The sequence below is a fragment of the Oryx dammah genome, unplaced genomic scaffold (genome assembly GCF_014754425.2).
Source record: "Oryx dammah isolate SB20612 unplaced genomic scaffold, SCBI_Odam_1.1 HiC_scaffold_23, whole genome shotgun sequence".
Lineage (NCBI taxonomy): Eukaryota > Metazoa > Chordata > Mammalia > Artiodactyla > Bovidae > Oryx > Oryx dammah.
The window spans coordinates 131,146,344-131,155,128 of record NW_024070207.1 but is presented as its reverse complement, the minus strand read 5'-3'; positions in this window follow the sequence as shown (position 1 = coordinate 131,155,128).

Here is an 8,785-nt window from a genome sequence, read left to right as displayed (position 1 = left end):
TGGACTTTTTCTAAAGCCACAATCAGTGACTCAGTGAGCTGGAATAGCTAGAAAAGAGTTTATTCAGTCTTCTCACTTTTCAGGTGGGGAGTCAAATGCATCTAGTCACCCGAAGATATTTGACAATAGGTCTCCGAGCAAAAAGTGGCTTATGGACATTTGTAGCGGTGTTCGTCTCACAGTCTGAAAGGTAGAGATAGGTGCTACGTAGCCAGCTTTGCAGAGAGAACTGCCGCAGCCTTTTTGCTCCCATGAGGGCCATTGAAAGTGGGCCATCCCCAAAGAGTTTAGCGGGGAGAGGTGGGGAGGAAAGAACCCAAACACGTGCAGCTGAGCGAAGCGCCTTGATAGAGCCATTCCTGAAATCCATTTCACAGATGTTTGCATTACATTAAGCTAATACTTTCTGTGTCCCTTTAACCAATTAAGGCTAGGGTGTCTCTGAGAGGTGCCCTAACATCTGCATACCCCACCATCTTTCCTTCTTCCTTAAATCCCAGCTTTGAGAATGGGGTTCCCACTTCTGATGCCATGGCTTAAAAACTACCAGTGTGCCTCAAAAGAGCCTCTCATTTCTAGGACAGCCTGCAAAGCTAGGTGTTTCTTGTTTTCGGGGTGAGATTCCCCTTGAGAGCTGGATCAGCCCTGTGTTTGAGGGCACCTTAGGGAGCCGTGGGCTTCCCTGCTGGTGCAGATAGTAAAGAATCTGCACTGGAGGAGACCTCGGTTCAATCCCTGGGTCGGGAAGATCCTCTAGAGAAGGGGACGGCTACCCACTCCAGTATTCCTGCCTGGAGAATTGCATGCTGGGCTGCACAGTCCATGGGGTTGCAAACAGTTGGAGATGACTGAGTGATTATTGCTTTTCCTACAAAGCTGTAGCCTCAGATGATATTGTCAAAAAATGCATTTGTGGATGCGAAAACCCCTTCCATGGAAAAAGAACCGTGTCTAATTTCACATCAAGAATGCCACTGAGCTGCAGTTCTATGTCAAAATACATAAACATATAAACAGAAAAAGAAAACCTTTAAGCATTTTTTTATACCATTCTAATTAATTAGGAGATGTGAAGCACTCAGCAGAAAAGTGTAGGATTATCCTATGGCCTGACTTTGGATGGAGGGAAAAAAAAAAAAAACGGCATTGCTTGAATTCTAAACAATGGGAATTTTGTTCCATTTCCATCATTTCACTACTGATTAAATCTGAAAAGGTGAAAGGGAAATAGACCAGCTCGAACACATGCTTTTAAGGAATAAACCCAAGGTTTACATCCTTTGTGAATTCGGTTGTGTTGTAAGGGTGTGTGTGTGTGAGTGAGTGAGTGAAAGGGAGTTGTCTCATGCCTCCAGATCAGAAGAAATATAGACGACAAGGAATTAAGGGGAGAACATTTAATATGATGACTTAAACCCTGAGCATATTTCAACTGGAATGAGGCTGCACACAGGCAAACAAATTTATCGTAGACTCGGGGAGGCCGTTTTCGTGCACTTCTGCTCCGGGAGGCCAGAGGCGCCAGCCAGGGGGAGGTTCAAGGATCGCAGAAACCCCTACTTTTATTTTATTTCCTCTTATTTTTCTGTGGCCGCCTCTGACCCTGCAAAGAAAGACCCGATTCATAGAGAAACTGCAGGCTCGCCCTCCTGGACGTGATCCTCATTAACACCCCCCAATTGCAGGCGAGTGTATTTTCAATTTGCTAAATGGCGAATAAAACTTTACAGCCGCGAGGTGGGGGGAGGCTAGCCTGTGAGTGGCAGCCCGCGGGCGGTGGAAGCCGCCACCCAGCGCCAATGCCGCGGAGGAAGGCGAGGGGGCCAAGCGGCGACACCCCGGACGTGGTTTAAGGCCAGCGGTCGGAGCAGAGGGCCTCAGGGAGGTGGAGGGGGCGGGTCGGCGGAAGCGGCTGGTGGGGAACAGCCCTGTCTGCCTCTGCAATAAACAAGGGCGCCAGAACACAAGCCTGAGTCTGCACTCTGCCCAATAACGCGTGCGTGCGTGCTCAGTCGCTACGTGGCGTCCCACTCTCTGCAACCCCGTGGACTGTAGCCCGCCAGGCTCCTCTGTCCGCGGGAGTCTTCAGGCAAGAAGACTGAAGATGCCCTCCTCCAGGGCATCTTCCCCACCCAGGGATCGAACCTGCGTCTTCTGCGTCTCCTACCTTGCAGGCGGGGCGGGTATCAAAAGCTATGAGAACCTGGTGTTTAGCACAGAGAAGTCTGTTCAATGCTCTTTGGTGACATAAAAAGCAAGGAAATCCAAAAGAGAGAGGATGTCTATATACATACAACTGATTCCGTTTGCTAGACAGCGCAAAGCAGCGCGACTTTGCAAAGCAATCATAAAGGGAGCGTGAAAAAGTCACTTAGTCGTGTCCGCCTCTTTGCATATACTCCAAAATAACAAATTTTTAAAGAGCCATGATCCAGGTAAGTGTTACTCGCTCAGTTCTGTCTGACTCTTTGCGACCCCCGTGGACTGCAGCCCGCCAGGCTCCTCTGTCCAGGGGATTCTCCAGGCAAGAAGACTGGAATCGGTTGCCATGCCCTCCTCCAGGGAAACTTCCCCACCCAGGGATGAACCCGCGTCTCCTGCACAGCAGGCCGATTCTTTACGGTCTGAGCCGCCACGGAAGTCCCCATGATCCAGGGAAGACGGACATTAAACAATTACACAGACATTTGGTATGATTCCCAGCTTCCCCACGGGGCCTGGCACGAGGTGACCTGCTCATCCGTGTCTGTTCCTCTCCTGCTGCAGAACTGTGTCCGACACGAAAGCCACTGTTTTCGCGAATGGAAAAACACCGACTTGGGCTGCATTCTGCAACTGTGCCTCGTGTCTGTGGGCAAGAGCACAGGTCCCCTCCACGCCCCGCTTTCTGCCGCGCTGTGTTTCTTTAAGAGATCCGGGGTTGGCGGAGATTTCGAGGAGGGGTGCCCTGGGCCTGTACCGACCCCCCCCCCCAGCCAGACAGCCTTGTCCTGTGAGAGGTGGCACCTGGAAGCCTATTGCAATGTGAACGAACACTCATTATTCCACCGCCATCTAATTGTTATTTTGCCAAGAGAAAAGCCCGGAGTTTGCCCTTAAGAAGGCAGGAACACAATGGTCCTTTCGGGGGTCCCCCTGGGGAGAAGCGAAATCATCTTGAAATGTTTCCCCCCCTGTTTTTTTTTTTTTTCCAGAGGTGCAATCACATTCAGTTACTCTGCAGAGTGAAGGCCGTGGAGTCAGGGAGGAGGTGATGGGAAGGGTGGGGTGTTGAGATTCCACCCTCTGGCTGGCAGGGAAATCGGTGAGGGTTCTCCAAACTCGCGGCCTTAAAAACCCTTGACAGCTTGACATTCTCACCGCTAAGTGGAAGCGACGGAGGCCCGTCAAGAGCACGACACGCTGATGGAGGCTGGCAGGGATCACGCCAGCAGCGTGATGGGAACTGATGACTCCGGGCCCCGCGCACGCAATTGCGCTTCGGTTGTTGCCGCTTGTCTGACGGGCCGAGAGAGGAAGTCGTTCACAGAAAACCTGTGTTCGCCCCATTTCCACCTCCGTCGTCTTGGCAAGAGGTTGCAAATTGTTTAAACCGAACCCCCTACCCACCCACCCACCCCCGCCCCAAAATACGGCGGCATGAATACCTCATTATGACAATGAGTTTTGATACATCTTGGAGGGGAAAATTTTTTTAAAAATAAAAAAAACGAATAGACTCCACTGATGGGTTTCAGATGTGGATGTCCGCCAACGCAGAAGAAGCCAGGCGCACGATCAAAACACACAGACACACACACACAGACACACACACACACACACACACACACACAATTAAAAGGCAGCTGTCACAGGCCTTGCCAGTAGTTTGTCTATCTGTCTCTTATCCTCTCTTATCTCTCTCCACGTCTGTCTGTCTCCATGTCTGTCTGTCTCTCTCCGTGTCTCTCTTTCTCTCTGGCTCCATGTCTGTCTCGTCTCTCCATCTGTCCCCATCTCTCTTTCTCCATCTCTCTGGCTCACGCTCCATCCCTCAGTCTCTCCCTCTCTCTCTCTCTCTCTCCTTTCTGCCTCCCCCTCGAGGATCTAGCTGCGTTAATGAGAGTCTCGGCTCGCCGCTCGGGCCTGCGACCTCTCACGTGCAGGACCAGCGGAGACCCCGCCGCCTCCACCCGAGTGACAGGGAACCGGCTGGATGGGAAGGCTGCCCGCGGTCCGGGGAGAAATGATTTCTGACAAGTCTGAGCTGAATTCCCCCAGCACGGACACGGCCGCCTTCCCCCTCTTCCTTTGCTGTTTTTTTTCCTTAATGGTCCCAAATTGGCTGTTTAATATCTGAGCCCTTACAGAGTCCCCAAGGGTGTGGAAACGGAAGGCGAGGGCCCCGGGCCACCGGAGGGACCCCCGCTGCAGGTAAGACGGCTCTGATGACAGGTCCAGGGGGGCCCAGCGCCCCCCAGACACATGCCACCCGCCCCCTCCCAGCCGCCACCACCCTGGCCGGGGGTGACCTTCAAATACCGCGTAGGAAAAAAATTAACGGAAGGATTTGGGGGGCTTACCTTCCCTCCCTGTCATCCTGCTGCAAGAGAGGCAGTCAATAAATTAAAAGAGAGATGAAATACGGGCCTTTCAGGGCCAGAACCCGTTGACAAAAATGAAGTATGAGACGTGGAGAGAGGGGCCCCGACGGAGCGCCGGCAGGAGAAGGCCCCCTGGGGGTGTCCTGGGGAGTGATCCTCACACAAGAGCCAGCAACCCCTGCACCCTGACTTCTAAGCGGACCTTTGGAGAGAAGTTCCTTCCACAGAAGACAAGCCCTTCCCAGCCCATCGTCACACGCACATCAGTATCAAGAAAAGGAATCGGAGAGAACAGTGAGGACCCAGAAAGGGGCTTGCTGCTCAGCAAACTGTTAACGTCCGTATGAGTCCCTGCCTTTCATAAGATACACACAACATCCTTACCTGGAACTTACCGAGATAGTGAAACTCGCTCAGTCGTGTCTGACTCTTTGCGATCCCATGGACTGTACAGCCCATGGAACTCTCCAGGCCAGAATACTAGACTGGGTGGGCTTTCCCATCTCCAGGATAACTTCCCGACCCAGGGATCGAACCCAGGTCTACAGGACAGCAGGCGGATTCTTTACCAGCAGAGCCATTGGGGAACCCAAACCATGAACATGTGCATTCTATAAGGTCTAATCCTCAAAAGAAAGGATAAACCTCTGTCCAACATCGGGGGCACCTGTATCTACAGAGAAGCACCCCTGTCCTGCTCCTGAGGACCTGTATCTACAGACAAACACCCCTGTCTCCACCCGAGGACCTGTATTTACATGAAGCACCCCTGTCCTGCACCTGAGGACCTGTATCTACATAGACACCCCTGTCCTCCTCCTGAGGACCTCTATCTACAGAGAACAACCCTCTCCTCCACTTCAGGACCTGTATCTACAGAGAAACACCCCTGTCCTGCACCTGAGGGCCTGTATCTACAGAGAAACGCCCCTGTCCTCCTCCTGAGGGCCTGTATCTACAGAGAAACACCCCTGTCCTCCTCCTGAGGGCCTGTATCTACAGAGAAACACCCCCATCCTCCTCCATAGGGCCTGTATCTATAGAGAAACACCCCTGTCCTGCACCTGAGGACTTGTATCTACAGAGAAACACTCCTGTCCTGCACCTGAGGACCAGCGTCTACAGAGAAACACCCCTGTCCTCCACCTGAGGACCAGTGTCTACAGAGAAACACCCCCATCCTCCTCCATAGGGCCTGTATCTATAGAGAAACACCCCTGTCCTCTACCTGAGGGTCTGTATCTACAGAGAAACACCCCTGTCCTCCTCCTGAGGGCCTGTGTCTACAGAGAAACACCCCCATCCTCCACCTGAGGACCTGTGTCTACAGAGAAACACCCCTGTCCTCCTCCTGAGGGCCTGTATCTACAGAGAAACACCCCCATCCTCCACCTGAGGACCTGTGTCTACAGAGAAACACCCCTGTCTTCCTCCATAGGACCTGTATATACAAAGAAACACCCCTGTCCTCTACCTGAGGGCCTGTATCTAGAGACAAACACCCCTGTCCTCCTCCTGAGGACCTGTATATACAAAGAAACACTCCTGTCCTCCACGTGAGGACCTGTGTCTACAGAGAAAGACATCTGTCCTCCACCTGAGGCTCCCCCACCTTATAGTATTAATTCCCTCTCTGACCGTCACGACTTTGTCGATGGAGAGAAGAGACTTATCAGCTACCACTCGTGATCCGGTCAGCTTAACCACAGGTTTCCGCAATCTCCCAGCTTTTATCTGCGGTGACTTCCCCAGAAAGAGAGTTTATCAAGGCTCGTCCTCATGAAGCCTGCCTTCTTGTGTCTCCCTAAGAAGACTCCACACAGAATTCCTTCAGATCCCAGCGCCTGGCCCCCAACGATCCCAACTTTCCAAGGTCTGCCTGCCCCCGCCGTCCCTTGAGTGAAATGTTCATGACAACACTCTCGAAGTGTTCCCCACTCCGGGAGGGCCGTGCCCACGAAGGGAGACCGCCCCCGAGAAGGGAAGGCTTCCTTGGAGTGGCAGAGTCCAGGCCACCCTCCGCAGCTTCCTATCCCCAGGCCTCCTCCGCTTTCTGTGGTGCCAAGCCCAGCACCCCGGCCCCTCCTGAAGGAAACACCTGTTTTTCTGTGCCCCGGGGGCTGAGCTCTGCCCAGGTGCCTCCGTCCCCCCCTTCTCGGTCTCCCAGGTCACCTCGGCCAACAGGTGTTCTCCCTCAGAATCGGCCCGTCTGAACTGAGCCCGGGAACCACGGGCCTGCGGGGTCGGGGGTCAGAGGCAGCCGCGCGGATTCCCCGGGGGGCCAGGCTTACCAGGTGTTTAATATTATCAGCCCTCATTTGCCCAGAGTCTGATGGCGTGCTCTCCGCGGTCCCAAATAAATTTAACGAGAGGAACTTTCAAAGCCCGCTTATTAGAGCGTCTGCTCAGTGGACGGGCCGGTTAACAGTAATTCGAGGAGGCAGGTGGGCCCTTTCTGAGAGGGTACACATACGCTCCGCGGCCTGGCCCCATTTGCGGTAATTTTGGGGTCTCATTTCCATTTGTAAGGAAGATAACTACTTACATATGGAAGCAATAAATAAGAGAAGTCATTAAAATTTCTCTCATTTAGGGAAAAAAAAAATCTTAATGAAGTAATATCTTTGCCAGGGCAGGCAGAAATGTAAATTAGACATAGGAACGAAACCTATTAAAGAGAATTGCTGTGTTGCTAGTCTTTTTTTTTTTTTAATCTAATGAATTTATGAATTGTTGGTTGTTGGGTCACAGACTTGGTTAATTTCCGACGTGTTTAGCTCGGCTGAAAGGAGGAGGGAACAGCCCGCCTAGGCGCCCACAATGCTGAGTCCATTAGTGAGGTCTTGCTCATCGGAACACAGATGCCGGTGGTGGGGGCCTGATGTTAAAAAATGTGGGTTCGTGCTTTTTGGCTCTGGGGTTTTTTTTTCCTCTGACATCTCTCAGTTGTCGTGAGAGAACTGAAACAGCAGAAGGCACACCCCACCTGCTCCTCCGGCCAGCTAATTATAAAGTTTACTTCGAGGCTCTGCTAATGTCTTGTCACCCTCTCCTCCTAGCGGGGTGTGCCCGTGAAGCGGGACGGTCACTGAGAAATGCACTGGGTAGTTGTTTCAGAACAGAGGGAAATGCTGAATGGGAACAGGAGTCTAATTTAGGGGTCCCTGGGCAGCTGTGTAATAAAAAGAGAGGTTTCTCCTACGCCACCGTGGCTTATGTGGGGACTGGAAAAGCCCTTTGCTTGAACCTGCAGGAAAAGGGCTGCTGTGGGTCTCAGCAGAGTTTCAGGGGGGTGAAGCTGTGTGCACCCCTTCACCAAAACTGGGTTCTCGTGTCTGGAAGTATGTGATCACTGTGAGGTTCCCGGGGGTCGAGGTTTTTGTCAGGAACAGCCAGCACATGTGTCTGAGCTGCCCAGGGACCATGCTGACCTCCCAGAGACGTGTGATCACCTGGAGACCCCTGACTGAAGCTTCAGTGACCCCTCATTCCCCTGTGATCCCATAGCTGTGCATGAGTAACGTGTCACAGCTTTTCACGGAAACCTCGTCCGCAAAGTAGAAATGGACTCTGGTCACCTCGTCCTCAAAGTAGAAATGGACTCCAGTCACCTCATCCTCAAAGTAGAAATGGACTCTGGTCACCTCATCCGCAAAGTAGAAATGGACTCTGGTCACCTCGTCCGCAAAGTAGAAATGGACTCTGGTCACCTCATCTGCAAAGTAGAAATGGACTCTGGTCACCTCGTCCGCAAAGTACAAATGGACTCTGGTCACCTCGTCCTCAAAGTAGAAATGGACTCTGGTCACCTCGTCCGCAAAGTACAAATGGACTCTGCTCACCTCGTCCTCAAAGTAGAAATGGACTCTGGTTACCTCGTCCGCAAAGTACAAATGGACTCTGGTCACCTCGTCCTCAAGGTAGAAATGGACTCTGGTCACCTCGTCCTCAAGGTAGAAATGGACTCTGCTCACCTCGTCCTCAAAGTAGAAATGGACTCTGGTTACCTCGTCCGCAAAGTACAAATGGACTCTGGTCACCTCATCCGCAAAGTAGAAATGGACTCTGGTCACCTCGTCCTCAAGGTAGAAATGGACTCTGGTCACCTCGTCCGCAAAGTAGAAATGGACTCCGGTCACCTCGTCCGCAAAGTACAAATGGACTCTGGTCACCTCGTCCTCAAAGTAGAAATGGACTCTGGT